Source organism: Pleurodeles waltl, chromosome 5 (genome assembly GCF_031143425.1).
Source record: "Pleurodeles waltl isolate 20211129_DDA chromosome 5, aPleWal1.hap1.20221129, whole genome shotgun sequence".
In the NCBI taxonomy this organism is placed as follows: domain Eukaryota; kingdom Metazoa; phylum Chordata; class Amphibia; order Caudata; family Salamandridae; genus Pleurodeles; species Pleurodeles waltl.
In genome coordinates this window covers 207,290,466-207,305,633 of record NC_090444.1, presented here as the reverse complement: position 1 = coordinate 207,305,633, position 15,168 = coordinate 207,290,466, and positions in this window count along the sequence as shown.

Below are 15,168 nucleotides of genomic sequence, written 5' to 3'. Positions count from 1 at the left end.
CTGTATGATTTGAAACCCCCTCCAAGACCAGCACAATTTGAGGCATTAGTGATTTGGGAGATAGTAGCCAGACTGCAATAGAAATTTGAGAGAATGAAAAAGGCAGAAAAGACACTAGTAAAGGCTAGATGGGACTCTGCTCAGAAACTGTGAAGAGCCAATACTTTACAGGGAATTAAAATGTTTCCAACGATTACGCAAGACAGCAAGAGAGAAGGAATGAAAGCTACCAGAAAAACAAACAGGATCCCTTTCAAGAGTAGGGAGCGGACACCAAAGGAGTATAGAGGATCATTGACATTTGAGAAAGAGTCAGATGAGTTTATTTTGAAGTTATTGACAAATCGTCCTCCACCATATGCAGCACAAGAGAGTGGTCCGAGCACTAGTGTAAATCCTCCAGCTCCTCCGACCCAGGTTTACATGACAACGAGTCCAGTGCAGGTTAATCCAAGCATGACACAGAGCCCAATGCAGAGCAGTCTCAATGCACCTATTACTCCGGTAGCACAGGATCAGGTGACACAGTCAAATGTCACAAGAATTTACCCTGATGTACCTATTGTGGAAACTGCCACAAACCTGATAGTGCCAACAGGACAGGTTTTCCCGAAACTGATGTTGGTTCAGACAGAGCCTTTCACTGCCTCAAGTGCAGGCAGAAGCAGTGCCAACATACACGCCGATCATAGGGACACAGTCACACAGGTCCATACTGATGAGTCAAAATAACGGAACTTCACAACCACAGAACCTAAGTGTTAGACCAAGCCCAGATGCTGTATCTTTACCTGCTACCATTGTTCCGATTGTACCTCTGTTCGCACATGAGAAAACCAGTGCAGATGGACAGGGAGTCCAGAGTCAGAAAACAATGAAAGGAGGACTTAATGAGAATATCCGAGTAGTCTCTCCTGTGGGACAGACCTTTGACGGGTCAAGATCATTGCTAGACCTTGGTCCATTTGAAGGTCCTATTGTGATAGGGTCGAATGTTAGTCAGAGCCTAAAATTAATGACACTGCAGTCCTCGAATACAGTGGAACAACAAGTGCCACATGCCAAGGGCAATAATATTTTGCTGCAAGGTTTGACTGCCTGAACAACTGACTGAATGGTTAGACAAGCTGAATACTCTGCAGAATGCTCCTAAGGGAGAGGAGTATTTGAACTATACGAGATTAGGAATGGAAGCAGATGAGCACATTAAAGGACATATGGGTATGAACAGATAAGAGTCCTACACAGAAACAGAGCTGAGGTATCTGTGCCCAAAAATTACGATGGAAGTGAACTATGTGCACCAAAGGTTAGCCGACCTGGCAGAAAAGTACAGCATAGAATAGAGAAAACAAAACATTTGAAAAGGAGTTACAGGTCAGATTTTGACGCAAAAGACTTTGAGCAAATGAGATCTTCAGGAATGAAGGCACACCTTAGGAAGTTACTACAAAGTGTCCAGACATGGGGAGCCTTAGACAAGTGGGAAGGCAGATGGGCAAAGGAAAGAACTAAAAGGAAAAGGGATTCTGCAGAACTAACTGCAAATGTGCAGCAGGGCAAGGATCCAGTGAAAATGTTACAGATGAGAGAGATGCCAGGAGGGAATTTTGTTCATGTCCCTTGGAGCAGAAGTTACATTCTGTCCTTCACAAATGACTATACCAGACTGAGAGAGAAGCCAGTGGATTTGTACCAGCAGACAGACAGGTTTGTGAAACTTGCAAAGTGCCTGTGGGACAACTTAAGCACTGTGTTAGAGATAGTAGTTCCAGCTGATCTGTGGATGGTGTGTAAGAGGAGTATAGATTGCCAACAAAAGAACCAGAGAGAGATTAGATTACAGGTGCACCATTTCCTGAAGTAATGAAATATTACTACTAAGTGATTTAATTTTTGAAGTTGAGAATCTACCCAAAAAACACTGACTGGCAGAGAATAGACAGGACAGCTCAGGAAGCAAAGGAGTCAATACATGTGCATTATGAACGATTGTTGCAGGCATTTAAGCATTACAGTGGCACAGAGACAATTGAGTTGAAAGATATGATTCATTTTGTGTTAAGATTTGTGGAAGGATTGAGACCCAAAAGTAGCCAGATGATTAAGAGTCATTTGATTTGCTGGCAAGCTAAACCGATTGATGAAGTGTTGCAGTATGCAAAGTACTGTAGTGACGAGATTGAGTTGAATCAGAGAACGTTGAAGGAAAAGGCGATGGTGATGAAGATTAATGCGGCACAAACAGGGATGCACGTAAATTTTCCGCAGTAGCAGGGATATGTAGTGTTTCAAAATCACATGGGAGGTAGAGGTCGTGGAGGAATTGGTAATCGAAACCGTAGTCCTGATTTGAATACTGTAGTGGTTCAGAATGATGTGCAGGGCATGAAGAGAGTGTTGCCTTGTCACGCTTGCAGAGCGGTCAGACATTGGAAGCGAGAGTGTCCTATGATGGTGCAGGAAGGTGTCGTTCAGCAAACAAGTGACATCAATTTGTTTCAAAACATGAGAGGACTGAGAATGAGAGGTCAAAATCCGAATTTTCATAATAACGTGAATAAAATGCAGAATTTTCAACCCATGCAACAGGTGCCAATGCCACATATGACATAGTTGCAGCCAATGCAACAGCAGGTTCAAATGGTACCTAGAGAGTACATTCAAATACCTCAAGCCCCAGTGGAACAGCAGCAGGTGATGCTTCCTCAGCAGGTCACAGGACAGAAGTTTAACCAAAGTAATAACACAGTTCACCAATTCCCATCACACAGTGAGAATGGAATAAACGATGATTGGAAGAGCAAGAGTTCAGATGAAGAGGAATGGGTGCTTGCAGCTTCTTTAGAAGTAGATCAGAAAGATCCATATGTGAAGTTAAAGGTAATGGGTCACAAGGTTTCATTCTTGGTCCACTTAGGAGCTGCACGCACTACAGTGAGAACTGCAGACGTTCTAAAATTGCCCCTTTCATGAAAGACATTCCAGATTGTAGGAATAGCGAATCAGTACTTGACCGACCCAATTACAGAACCAGTTCAGGTTAGAATTGGCAACTTTAAAGGATTGCACAAATTCATAGTCTGTGACTCAAGTCTGGTCTCTCTACTGGGAAGAAACTTGCTGTGTAAAACTAGGTGCTCGATTCCTTGCTCAAATAATGGAATAGCTATACAGATGAACAGTAATGATGAGGATGACCTTGCTCTAGAAACCAAGTGTGAGATGATAAATGAGGAGTACCGCCTGATTCATTTCTTTCTAGTGTTCACAGTAAAGGAGCTTCCTCCCGATTTACAGGGAACGGTTAAAGAGCACGTGTGGGATCTGACAGGGAAATAGATCTGATAAAGGGATGTGAGCAAGCAAAGTTCCTGTAAAGCCAAACACACTTTTTCCTCAAATTCCCACAGTACCACATGCCACAGGATATCCTTATGAAGGTTGCTCACACAATTGCAGAATTTGTAAAACAAGGGGTCTTGAAGAAGTGTTGAGCAGCCCATGTAATTCGCCGATAATGGGATTGAAAAAACCCTGTGGGAAAGTCTGAATTGTCCAAGATTTGAGAAAAAGAAATGACATTGTGATCAAATGTTGCCCCATAGTGCCAAATCCAGCTGTGATTCTGTTTCAGATTCCATGTGATGCTGAGTGTTTCACCATCATAGACTTGTCACAAGTCTTCTTTTCTGTGCCTCTTCACGAGGACAGCCAATTTCTCTTTTGTTTCAAGTTTTTAGACCAAGTTTACTGTTGGTGTCAAATTACTCAAGGGTTTTCAGAGTCACCTTCTATATTCAATCAGATCTTGTAAAAGAATTTTGGAGTCGTTGGAATTGCCTTTCCAATCAACGTTGGTACAGTACATTGATGACTTGTTGATTACATCCAAAACAAGGGATGAGCGCAAGTATGACACAATTGCCTTACTGAACCATTTGGGGAAGAATGGTCATAAAGTGCTTCCACTTTAATTGCAGTACTTTCAGAGAGAAGTGAAGTACTTGGGTCACCAGATTGAGAAAGGAATAAGGAAAATATCCAGAGACCGGGTCACAGCCATATTGCAGATGGGCCCCCAGCCACACAGAGAGATGCCAGGATGTTTTTAGGGATGGTAGGCTATTGTTGCCAATGGATTCCCAATTTTTCAGTCATTTTTCAGTCATTTCCAAGCCATTGCAGACACTGACCCATAAGGAGGTTTCTGATCCCGTAGTGTTAGATTAGGCTTGCATGAAAGAGTTTTTCTAAATTGAGAGAGTCTGTGCAAAGCTCCGGCTTCGGGTATGCCTGATTACACAAAGTCCTTCATGTTGTTCTGCCATGAGCATGATGCATGTTCTTTGTCTATCTTGACACAGGTCCATGGAGGTGTAAACCGCCAAGTAGCATATTTCTCAGCTACTTTTGACTCAGTTGCAGCATCTTTACCATGCTGTCTGAGTGCAGTTGCAGTGGTTGGACAGAGCCTCGCACAGTGTGAAGGCGTTGTGATGAGACATCCCTAACCATAATGGTTCCTCACTCAGTTGAAGTTTTACTTACCCGAACCGAAACCCAATACCTAACAAGTGGCAACCTTGCTTCCAAATGGAACTGTTGAAATTGAAAAGTTGGAAGAGATTGAGCATGATTGTCTTGAAGTAACTGATATGTGCACAAAATCAAGACCTGGTATTAGAGAAACCAGATTGGAAGAAAATAACCAAATTACCTTTGTTGATGGTTCTTGTCTAAGAGACAATACAGGAGTACTGAGAGCAGAATATGCTGTGTGCACAATTAATGGTATAAAGCGTCTTGGCTTCGAGGAGTATATTCTGCACAAGTAGCGGAATTGGTAGCCCTTACTATGTTTCTGCTCAGCTTAAAGTTACCATCTATATGGATAGCCAGTATGGATTTGGAATAGTCCATGACTTTGGCCAATTCTGTTCACAGAGAGGTTTCATGACCTCTTCTGGTTCACTGGTGAGAAATGGTGAGAGAATTAAAGAATTGTTGCATGCTATTCAAATGCCTGAAAATATTGCTGTGGTGAAATGCAGTGCACATCTGAAATCAAGTCACAAGGTTTTGCGCAGTGAACTGTATATAGTTCAAAGATAAGTGGGCATTGTACCTGAGGAAGATGAAACATGGCTAAGTTTTACATTGCAAGTAAAAGATACATTGGAAGAATTGAAAACCTTGCAGAATAATGTTGACAGGGAGGAAAAATGATCATGGAGCAAAATGAAATGTGTACAGGGACAGGATTAATTGTGGGTTTCAGAAGAGGGTCAATTGGTTTTGCCAAACAGTCTGTTGTCTCAAATGGCTAGGTATTACCATGGTCAAGCACATATTGGGAAGGATGCCATGATTCGCCTTTTTAAACAAAATTGGTTCAATCCAAGGTTTAGACAAGTTGCTGAAGCAGTTTCCCATTGTTGTGTCATTTGTCAGGAAATGAATGCGGGAAAAGGGACATTGGTTAATTTGAGTCACTTTGGAAGAGCAGGAGCTCCATTCAGCAGAATGCAAATGGATTTTATTGAGATTCCTGTGTGTGGAGGTTTGAGATATGTGTTGGTGATTGTCTACATCTTTAGTCATTGGATTGAAGAGTACCCTACACAAAGAAATGACAGCCTCACAGTAGCAAAATTACTGCTTGGGGAACTGATGCCACGTTTTGGTTTCTGATCTCTTTAGAATCAGATGGGGGTAGTCACTTTAACAATGAAGTAATTGAACTACTAGGTTCAGCACTAAACATTGAGCAGAAGTTGAATTGTAGTTACCATCCTGAAGCACCAGAACTAGTGAAACAGATGAATGGTACCTGGAAACCAAGAATGGCGGAAATGTGTGCATCCATGAATCTGGAATGGCCTGACACACTGCTGTTAGTTCTGATGACAATGAGAAACACACCCAACAGAAAGACAGGATTGTAACAGCACAAAATCCTCATGGCAGAGCATTGAGGTTGCCAGCGGTTCCTGCAAATGTTCTTGTGAACATAACAGATGATATGGTGTTGGACTACGGCAAAGGTCTGGCTGATGTGGTTTGCTCTTTCTCTCAGCAGGTGGAAGCCACCACACTGCCACTGCCACCGATCCAAGATCAATGACACACCCTGAGGATGGGTGACTGGGTGTTGTTCCGGAAACACGTGAGGAAGATGTGTTTGGAGCCTCAGTGGAAAGGCCTATCCAGGTGGTTCTGACCACTACCACAGCTGTGAAGTGTGCTGGAGTTCCAAATTGGATACCCGCAAGCCACACAAGAAAAGTGGCATGTCCTTTGGACGATGAAGAGGAGTTGTTGAGAGTACCAACAACGACCAGACAAGCCTCAGAGCTGGAAGGAGAAGAAAGAAGAACTGAGACTGGTCTGAGCACATTGAGGACAGTTCAGTCACTCCTGTGAGACATGAAGAAGACCTCTAGGAGGGTGACAGTGAGACAATCTCAATTGAGGCAGCAGGAGAGTCTCATCAGAGAATAGATCTCCCAGAGGTAGATGAATGACAAACAGAGCAAACGCAACCGCAAGACCTCGAGGGGGAAGGAGATGAGGCGGATCAAAGCCTATATGATCTGACTCCTCCTGAACCAGTTACAGGTCAAGAGAAAAACCTGCAGAGCAAGAAGACGTTTCGAGTTCAGCACTGAAAACAGCATTGACCAAGGGTCCACTGAAAGGAGATAAGTGGACAGAGTCACAAGCAAAGAGAAAGGAAGCAGTTGTTGTGACAACAGTCAAGGAAGAAATAGATACAACTAGGAGAAAAGACCTAACTGAAGGAGAATTGAATGGAGATCGAAAATTGAAAAGAAAGAGAATAGCAAGTCGAAGGTACGCAGGTCCTGAATGGGCGTATGCAACTATAGGTGAATGGCAAAGAGAATTTTTGTCTTTTTGTTTTGATCAAGAAATTCCAGGTCAATATTTTGGCACTTGAAGGAAGCTGATGAACTGGAATGTTGAGACACATTTAAGAAAAGTAAAAAAAAAAAAAAAGAGAGTAACCAGAAAAGACTTTTAGAAACCTTGATTTGACAAGCTGCTAAACCGAGTTTTTGACAAACTTACCGATTCTGAGAAAAAGGATCCTGGAAGTGAAGCTGCATTTCTCAGGTGCTTTATAAAATGGATGTTTAGAGAATTAAATTGTGATTTTCCACTGTACTGACCATGTGCGTGTAGCTGAAGTTCTTTCTCATGAGAAATTGCTTGCTAGAAGATGCTGTACTTTCTAGTGAAACAATGTTTAATGTAGTATGTGTAAGACTGACCTTCCCAGGAGAAGGCAAGGGATGCACTGACTGGAGTATAAGCTGCAACAATATAGATACCTGACAAGCCGAATGACGGGAGTGAGAGAAGATCAGCCAATCATTGGCATGTGAACCATGTACTTGTAAAATTGTAGATTTGAGGGTTTAGTTTTATTGGACTAAGTGTGAACATTTGATCCCCTGAACAATTAGGATCTGAGAAGTAGTTTTAGGAAATCTAACTTAACCAGACTGCACAGAGAGGAGAGAGACACTTTACCATTATTTTCTTGACCGTCCTGAGAAGAGACGTGTTTAACTTTACTGCTTAGAGAGACTTTGCTTATTTTGAACTTTGATGCTGAATCCTGATGTCTTGCTGACCGAACTGATGTCCTATTGATGAAGGCTAATACACAGCTTGCTGAACCATATTGAGGACAGGTATACTGACAATGTTACTGATTGTTATGCCTATTTGCTTTTGTTTCTAGGTACCAGCCACTATTTTGATAGAGCCAGAGCTAGATGTTTTTGCTAATTTGTGTGACTAAATTGTTTTACATTAAGCCCAAACATGTTGTTCTAGGCTGTTGTTAGTTAGGGATCTCACTGATGAAGTTTGCTACATGTAATAACAGTTGAATGTCTTTTCTTTGCTGAATCTAAATGTATGTTATATTGTTAGTGCAGTTGTCCTTGCTATCAATTTGTACTGTAACTTTAGAATGTAAAGTAGCTCAAGCTTTGATTAGATTGTGATTCTTTCACCGCTTTGGTCAGCCAGTGTTGTTCTTGTATGTTTATCATTTGATATTTAGATTAAGTTATGTGACATTAACATTGTTAATATAAGGATATAAACACTATAACAATTATATAAAGATGTGGTCATTCATGGTCGAGAGGTCTTGAAACCTGGAAATTACTGTAGTACAAATCTTTATTCGACTTTCACCAAGTCATAAAAGACATAACAGTCATAAAAAAGATCTCTGGTTATAATACATGTGTTTCAATAAAGAATAAAAGACAGAATAGATAAAACGATAAAAATGTAGTAAAAATTTAGTAAAAAAAAAAAAAACACAACAATGGAAGAAACCTATCACAGTAGATTATATTTAGAACACCTCCCCCATGGATTTCCTTATCTTTAATACCGAACATAAAAAATTTGCTAAAATTCCACACGTTTCTAAGGAAGAGAGTGACTGGAGACAGGCATAGACTGTGCGACATTGGGGGAGGTTCATTTTCCTTAACAGTGGAACAACTAGGCGTTTCCTCTGGTAGGCGTAAAAATTGCAAAAAAAGACCACATGAATTGTCGATTGCGGTGTTTTTGCATCACAGGGGCATGGTTTTAACAAGATGGACCAATCATTCATAGTTGGAAATGAAACTAGGCGATGAAACGTATCTAGCCTAAGTCTGGTAAGGACATAATGGTGGCGAGGGAGTACCATGTTTGCCAAGTAAGGCTGCATGCCCTCCGCCGTCAAAATTATTTGGTTATGAATGACTGAAGTTTTTTTTTATTCCACACCCCAGCGTATGTTTTCTAGGTATTTTAATGCCAGTTTGCTCAGGTCCTTTCTGGATATCTTCTGCAACGAGGCTGGATTTGAGTAGTAGTCTTTGTTGCCCAATTTTTCAAAAAGGTTGTGATGTATTTTAGCCATGGTACCCTTGATGTGTATAATGACTTCGTACAGTCGCTAAGAATGGCCTTATTAAAACTGGTGTGCTCCGAGGTCCAGACTTTATGCCATAATAGCAATGGCTGTATCTTTATCAGGTCTGTAATGAAAGGAACCACAAGTTCCGAGTGCGTGACGTACGATGAAGTACCTTTTGGTACCCTCAACAGGTGTCGTAGGAAATCATTCTCCACAGTCTGAACTAGATCACAGTTTGTATGACCCCAAATTCCTGCCCCGTACGTAATAGCTGGAATGCACTTGGCTTTGTAGATCTTTACCATGTTAGGTGGTGTAATCCCCCCAAGCCTTTTGGAGAAGAGTCGTAGTGCCATCGTTGTTTTAATCAAGTGCACTCTCCTCATCTTCCTGCAGTTGGCCCAGGAACCCAACTTGTCAAGAGTTATGCCCAAGTATGAAAAAGATTGCGCGGTTTCGATCTTGGTATCTGCAATAGTGATATTATATGACTTCCCGCGCTTCCCACCGCAGTTCATGATAAAAGTTTTTGAGCGGTTGACAGTAAGACCCAGCTGTGACATGTATGTAATGCAGGTTGTTAAGAGTTTCTGGAGAGCTATTGGGGTCCTAGCCATTAGTACTGCGTTGTCTGCGTAAAGTAATGCTGGGACAGGTCGGTTATCTATTTGGGGTAAATCTTTACATTTAGTGGCCAGTTCTTTGTCTAGGTTGTTTATGTACATTGAGAACAGGAACGGAGCAAGAACGCAGCCTTGGCGCACTCCTCTATATAGACCAAAGGGGCGAGTGAATTCCCCTTTTAGGCCGTACCTCACTCTTGCTCTGCTCCCTGTGTACATTTCACGAATAAATTGAATTATGTCCGGTTCCATCCCCATGCTGTTTAAAATATCCCATAGTTTATCATGAATCACACAGTCGAAGGCTGATGATAAATCAATAAAGGCCAGGTACAGGTTGCCTGCTCTGATCTTAGAATACTTTGCAATAATAAGACTTAGATTTAAACTTTGTTCCACTGTTCCGATTCCTTTTCGGAATCCATACTGGACCGGGGTTAGCACATTATTTTCCTCTGCCCATGTCTGTAGCCTGTTCAGAATTATTCTCCCTGCAATTTTAGCTGTTGTGTCCAGCAGGGAGATTGGCCTGTAACAGGCTGGATTGAGGCGGTCACCCTTTTTACATATTGGGATTATGTTAGAGTCTCTCCAAGATGGTAGGGGTCCGAATGTACAGATAGCCCTCAATGTCTGCGTCAGTACAGGCCCCCACAACTCCGTGTTGGCCTTGAATAAATCAATCGGAACGCCATCAGGGCCGGGCGCTTTCCCTGATTTACTTTCTATTAAAGCTTCCTCTACCTCCTGAAGGCTAAATTGGGGGGTTATGATTAGGCGCGGACTTTCCTGTGCATCGTGGTCGTGGGTATGGTCTGGTGTGTCACTCATCAGGGAATATATATTAGAGAAATGTGTTACCCAGACTTCTTCGGAGATAGCAATTTCCATCCTAGGATTATCACTGTCCCCTAACATAGGGGAATTTATTGTCTGCCAGAAGAGTATGTTATCTTTCTTGCGACTTGCTATATGGAGAGTTTCCCACAAGTTTGTTTTTATAGTCAATTTCCTTTTCTTTATTGCTGTCTTATATTCCTGTCTGCGTTTGCGTATATCACTCCAGCACCTTTTTGGGGCATTTAGGGCCTTTTTCAGTCTCTTATGTGCTTGGGTGCAGTTATGGTCAAACCATCCGGACATCCTTTTTTTCTCTACATTACTGCTTTTGTTAGTGAGGGCTTCTTTTATGGTTTGTGTAATCGTTGTAAACGCACTTAGATATTGCCCTGGATGTGGGTTCTCTCTTAGACAGTCTGCGAAGGCGTGTTTACATTGGCATTTTACCTGTTTCAGTAAAGACTTGGGGTCTATCTGGGCCCACTTCATAGTATATCCATTGCGCGGTGCCAGTTCAATATCATCTGCCAGTATAATACTATCTTCCCTAGCTGCTAAAAGGGGAGATATTAAGAGATTCATACTCTGAGAATAGTGATCACTAATTGCGATATCGTGCAGTGAGTAGTTTGTAAGATAGTGAGCGAAGTGAGTGGACATTAGGACATAATCGATCACTGTATTTGCGCCCCTTCCATTATATGTTGGTTTAAACTGTGGATCGGCCAGAACTAATTCATTTACAAAGGAGAGGTTATAGGTTTGGGCCAGTAAGTTCATTTCCTCTCCTTGAGCGTTGTGAGAGAAGTGGAGGCTTGTGCCTATGCCTTCCGAGTCCCAACCACATATCTTATCTGAAATTTCTTCACACGGGTGGACGTTGAAATCACCCCCCCATATCAATAGGATCTCTCGATTGTTTTTTCCGAATATTTTTTTAAAATCATTTTCCATTCCCACTAAGATATTGGAGAATTCTCTTGGAACAGCATTATTATAAAAATTGATAATGACTAAGTGGGTCTTGTGGTCCAGGTTACTCTCAATCAATTGGTAATATGGACTCGTAAATTGCATCTCTAAATTCTGTAGGGGTAATTTGTTGGAAATATATGTGCACAGTCCCCCTTTAGGTCTACCATGCCTTGACTGCTCGGCAGGACTATGAAATGTTTTATAGCCATTTATATGGGAGGGAGTTAGAAGCCATGTCTCTTGTAGACAAACACATGAGTAATCTACTAAAAAATTGGCCCAAATCTCATTGTCTAGCTTATTGGCTAAGCCTGCAATGTTCCAGAATAGTAAAGCTAGTTCCGGTTTCCGATTAGGGTACTGCTTAGGGTTACGGTGCTGGTCCTTTGGGGGGGAAGGGGGGGTAGTGCTGTTGGTTGAGTTTGGTATACGTTTGGAATCATCGTCCTGGGCTAGATAAGGTAAACTCTCATTTCTTACAGGAACCATAGTGTGTGATATGGCTTCCTTATGTGTGTCCGTCCCTGGTATGTAAGTTGTCTTGGGTGCTCTTTCAGGGGTAGCTGACTGTTTCATATCCAGTCAATCTATATTTTCCAGCGTTGAAAGGGGGTAGAATCTATTGCGTGTTATAGATAAATCTGGGCTGAGTGAGGATGCTACAGCTCGCTGTGGGTGGGTGAAGTTATTCCCCAGTGGTCTTTGATAGAAATAACCCAGAGGTAGTAGCGAGATTCCTTGTAGGGTAACTTGTCTGGCTCCTAAGTCATGGATAATTCTATTCACTAGGTTTGGTGAACCAAAAGAAAGCACCACACAATCTCCAGTTAGTACTTTCCTGCTATTCCCTATCCATTTAATTCTTCTAACCATTTTTATATCATCGAAAAGGGTCTTCACTGAGCCAGGGCCCATTCGGGTCCCAATCCAATTGAGGGCCTTGTTTCTCAAGGCCGACCATGTTTCGTGTTGTTGATCGTCTATCGGAGGGACATTAGCCAAGACCACAACATATGGTGTGACCTCCGGGGGGAGATGTAGCAAGTCGCTAGGGAGGAAGATATGATTCAGGGGTTTGTTTCTACTGGTTGTGTTTCTCCCTGAATTTGGGTGGTGATAGGTAGTTGCTGCCCTATGCGTAGCACTACTTGCTGTCTTGCAAAGTGTGGGGTTTAGGATTTTGTTATCTGGAGAAAGATTATGTGATGTAGTAGCTAGAAAGGAGGGTTGGATAGAGTGAGACAGCGAGGGAGGTATTGGTTGAGTACGAAGTTCAGTCTGAGAATTAATAGCTTGGTGTGGACTGATTGGCTTATTGTGTAGAATAGGGTGTCTGGTGTTCTCGGGTCCTGGGGAGCGCGATGTACTTCTGGGGTCCTTGCCTTGAGTATGCATGTGTTCCTGTTGTAGGGATTTTATTATTACAAAACCTGCCTCAAGCCTAGACTCCACCCCCTTTAAGCGCTCCGACATAGAGTCCAAGGTGGTTCCGATAGATGATTTCAACTGGTTCACTGTCTCGTGAAGATTTATAAGGAGAGTCCGAACAGTGTCTCCAGCTGAGGTTAGGGATTTCTTCCGCATTGGTTTTCTTGAATATTTTTTAGTTGGGGTAGTTCTTAGGTCTTTCACTGGCATTGTTTTTGCGGTCTTGTCCACCGGAGTTACCTCTGGTTTTCTTGGTCGCTTGGCGACAGGAGATATTTCATCCATGGAGTAAATTAGGTTTGAAGAGTCTTTGACACAGCCATTTGTAAGCCTTACTGTTGAAAGTCCATCCACCTGTTCACTGAATGGGGAATTGTGTTGCGATGGTGCGGTCCCTAGTGATTCATGGGAGCACTCTTTAGATGATGACATTTTCCCTTCAACAGTAGCGATTTGCTTATCTATCATTCCCATCGCCCCAGAGATGTATTTTAATATAGATGAACTATCTTTTAAAATTGGGTTGTTTAGTTTTGAGTGTTTCCTTTTACCCATGCTTGTAAAATGTAATGTAATTTATTTAATTCGTTTAGTGGGAGGATTACTCAAGGGGCTATATTTAAGTATATAAAAACGATTGCTTCAATACTAAAATATTTAAATATTTAAAACAAGGGGGAACAGGCAGAGCACCCACACAATACCTTCAGGCAGCCAAACACTTGTAAGGTGCCTAGTCCCGATGTCCAGAAGGTTTTTTGGAAAGATGTCAGGGGGGTGGCCCTGCCCTGCCTCTTACTGGCAATGACGGGCAAGGACGGGCCTGCCCTTGGCCCGGACTTCGCCCGCGCGCGTCCCGCGACGGTGGGAACGCCAACAATGTTTTAAAGGGCTCCTGCCCCGCCTTCTCAGCACACAGCGCGTCCCGCGACGGCGGGAACGCCAACAATGTTTTAAAGGGCTCCTGCCCCGCCTCCTCAGCACACAGCGCGTCCCGCGACGGCGGGAGCGCCAACAATGTTTTAAAGGGCTCCTGCCCCGCCTCCTCAGCACACAGCGCGTCCCGCGACGGCGGGAGCGCCAACAATGTTTTAAAGAGCTCCTGCCCCGCCTCCTCAGCACACAGCGCGTCCCGCGACGGCGGGAGCGCCAACAAAGTTTTAAAGGGCCCCTGCCCCGCCTCCTCAGCACACAGCGCGTCCCGCGACGGCGGGAACGCCAACAATGTTTTAAAGGGCCACTGCCCCGCCTCCTCAGCACACAGCGCGTCCCGCGACGGCGGGAGCGCCAACAATGTTTTAAAGGGCTCCTGCCCCGCCTCCTCAGCACACAGCGCGTCCCGCGACTCCTTTTGATTACTGATTGTTGATGTTGTTGATCTGTATTGGTACGGGATATATGGTGTGAAAAACTCAAAGCACAGTCAAAGGGTCCATTGGCCTATTTGCATCTTCCTTGTAAGTTTACGTAATAAGTTCTGACGTACTAACAAAGGTTGTTGTGCCTCTAGCTGGCTCACTTATGGTGCTGGCCTGTTTGTCACTGGTTAATCGGGTGATTAATGCAGTTGGTATGGAATGTGGTGGCGGTGTTCCTGCATTGGTTAATGTGAGTAAATATTTTAAGTGCATTTTACATAGCATTTCTCTTTAGTGTGCATATGCTTTCCACTTTTTTCATTTGTGTTAAAGTGCAATTTCCATTTAACGTTACAAGCTATGGTTTGCTGAGAAGAATGACAAGACGTCTATTTTAACTGTCACTGTTTTTTCTTATTTATGTTTTAATTTCACTTCTATTTAAACTGTGCATTGACCCTCTTGTGGGTCCATTATGTTATTTTTGTAAGTTTGATTAGTTACATGTTATACCATTTACATTTTATTTCAGTTGCTTTTTGTTTCCATTTCATTGTGATATTATTCTCTGTCTTCCTTTCGTGTTATCTATTTTAATTCCTATGAATGTGGGTGCCTTGTGTGTGGAGCATGACTTACATATAGGCTTGAAATGCTACTTGAGCAGTTGTGGGTGTTTTCAGGCCATCATGCAAACCCACTTACATGTGTGTATGTGTTATAGTGGATTTGCACTGCCTTTAGTGTGCCTATGCTTTATTTTAATATTGCTACAGAGACATGCATTTTTGATGAAATATGCCCTCATTTTGGAGTCCATCACTCTCTGGAAAACACCCAGATTTAGATATTGGTATTACTTGACCTGGTATTTCCTAAACCTTTTTCCTTCACTCCCTTACTTTGCTGAACTTGCTTTTATTGGCATTAGGACCATGTTCACGTAGCCATTGCTAATCAGTGCTTGGAGTGCTTGTGCTCTCTT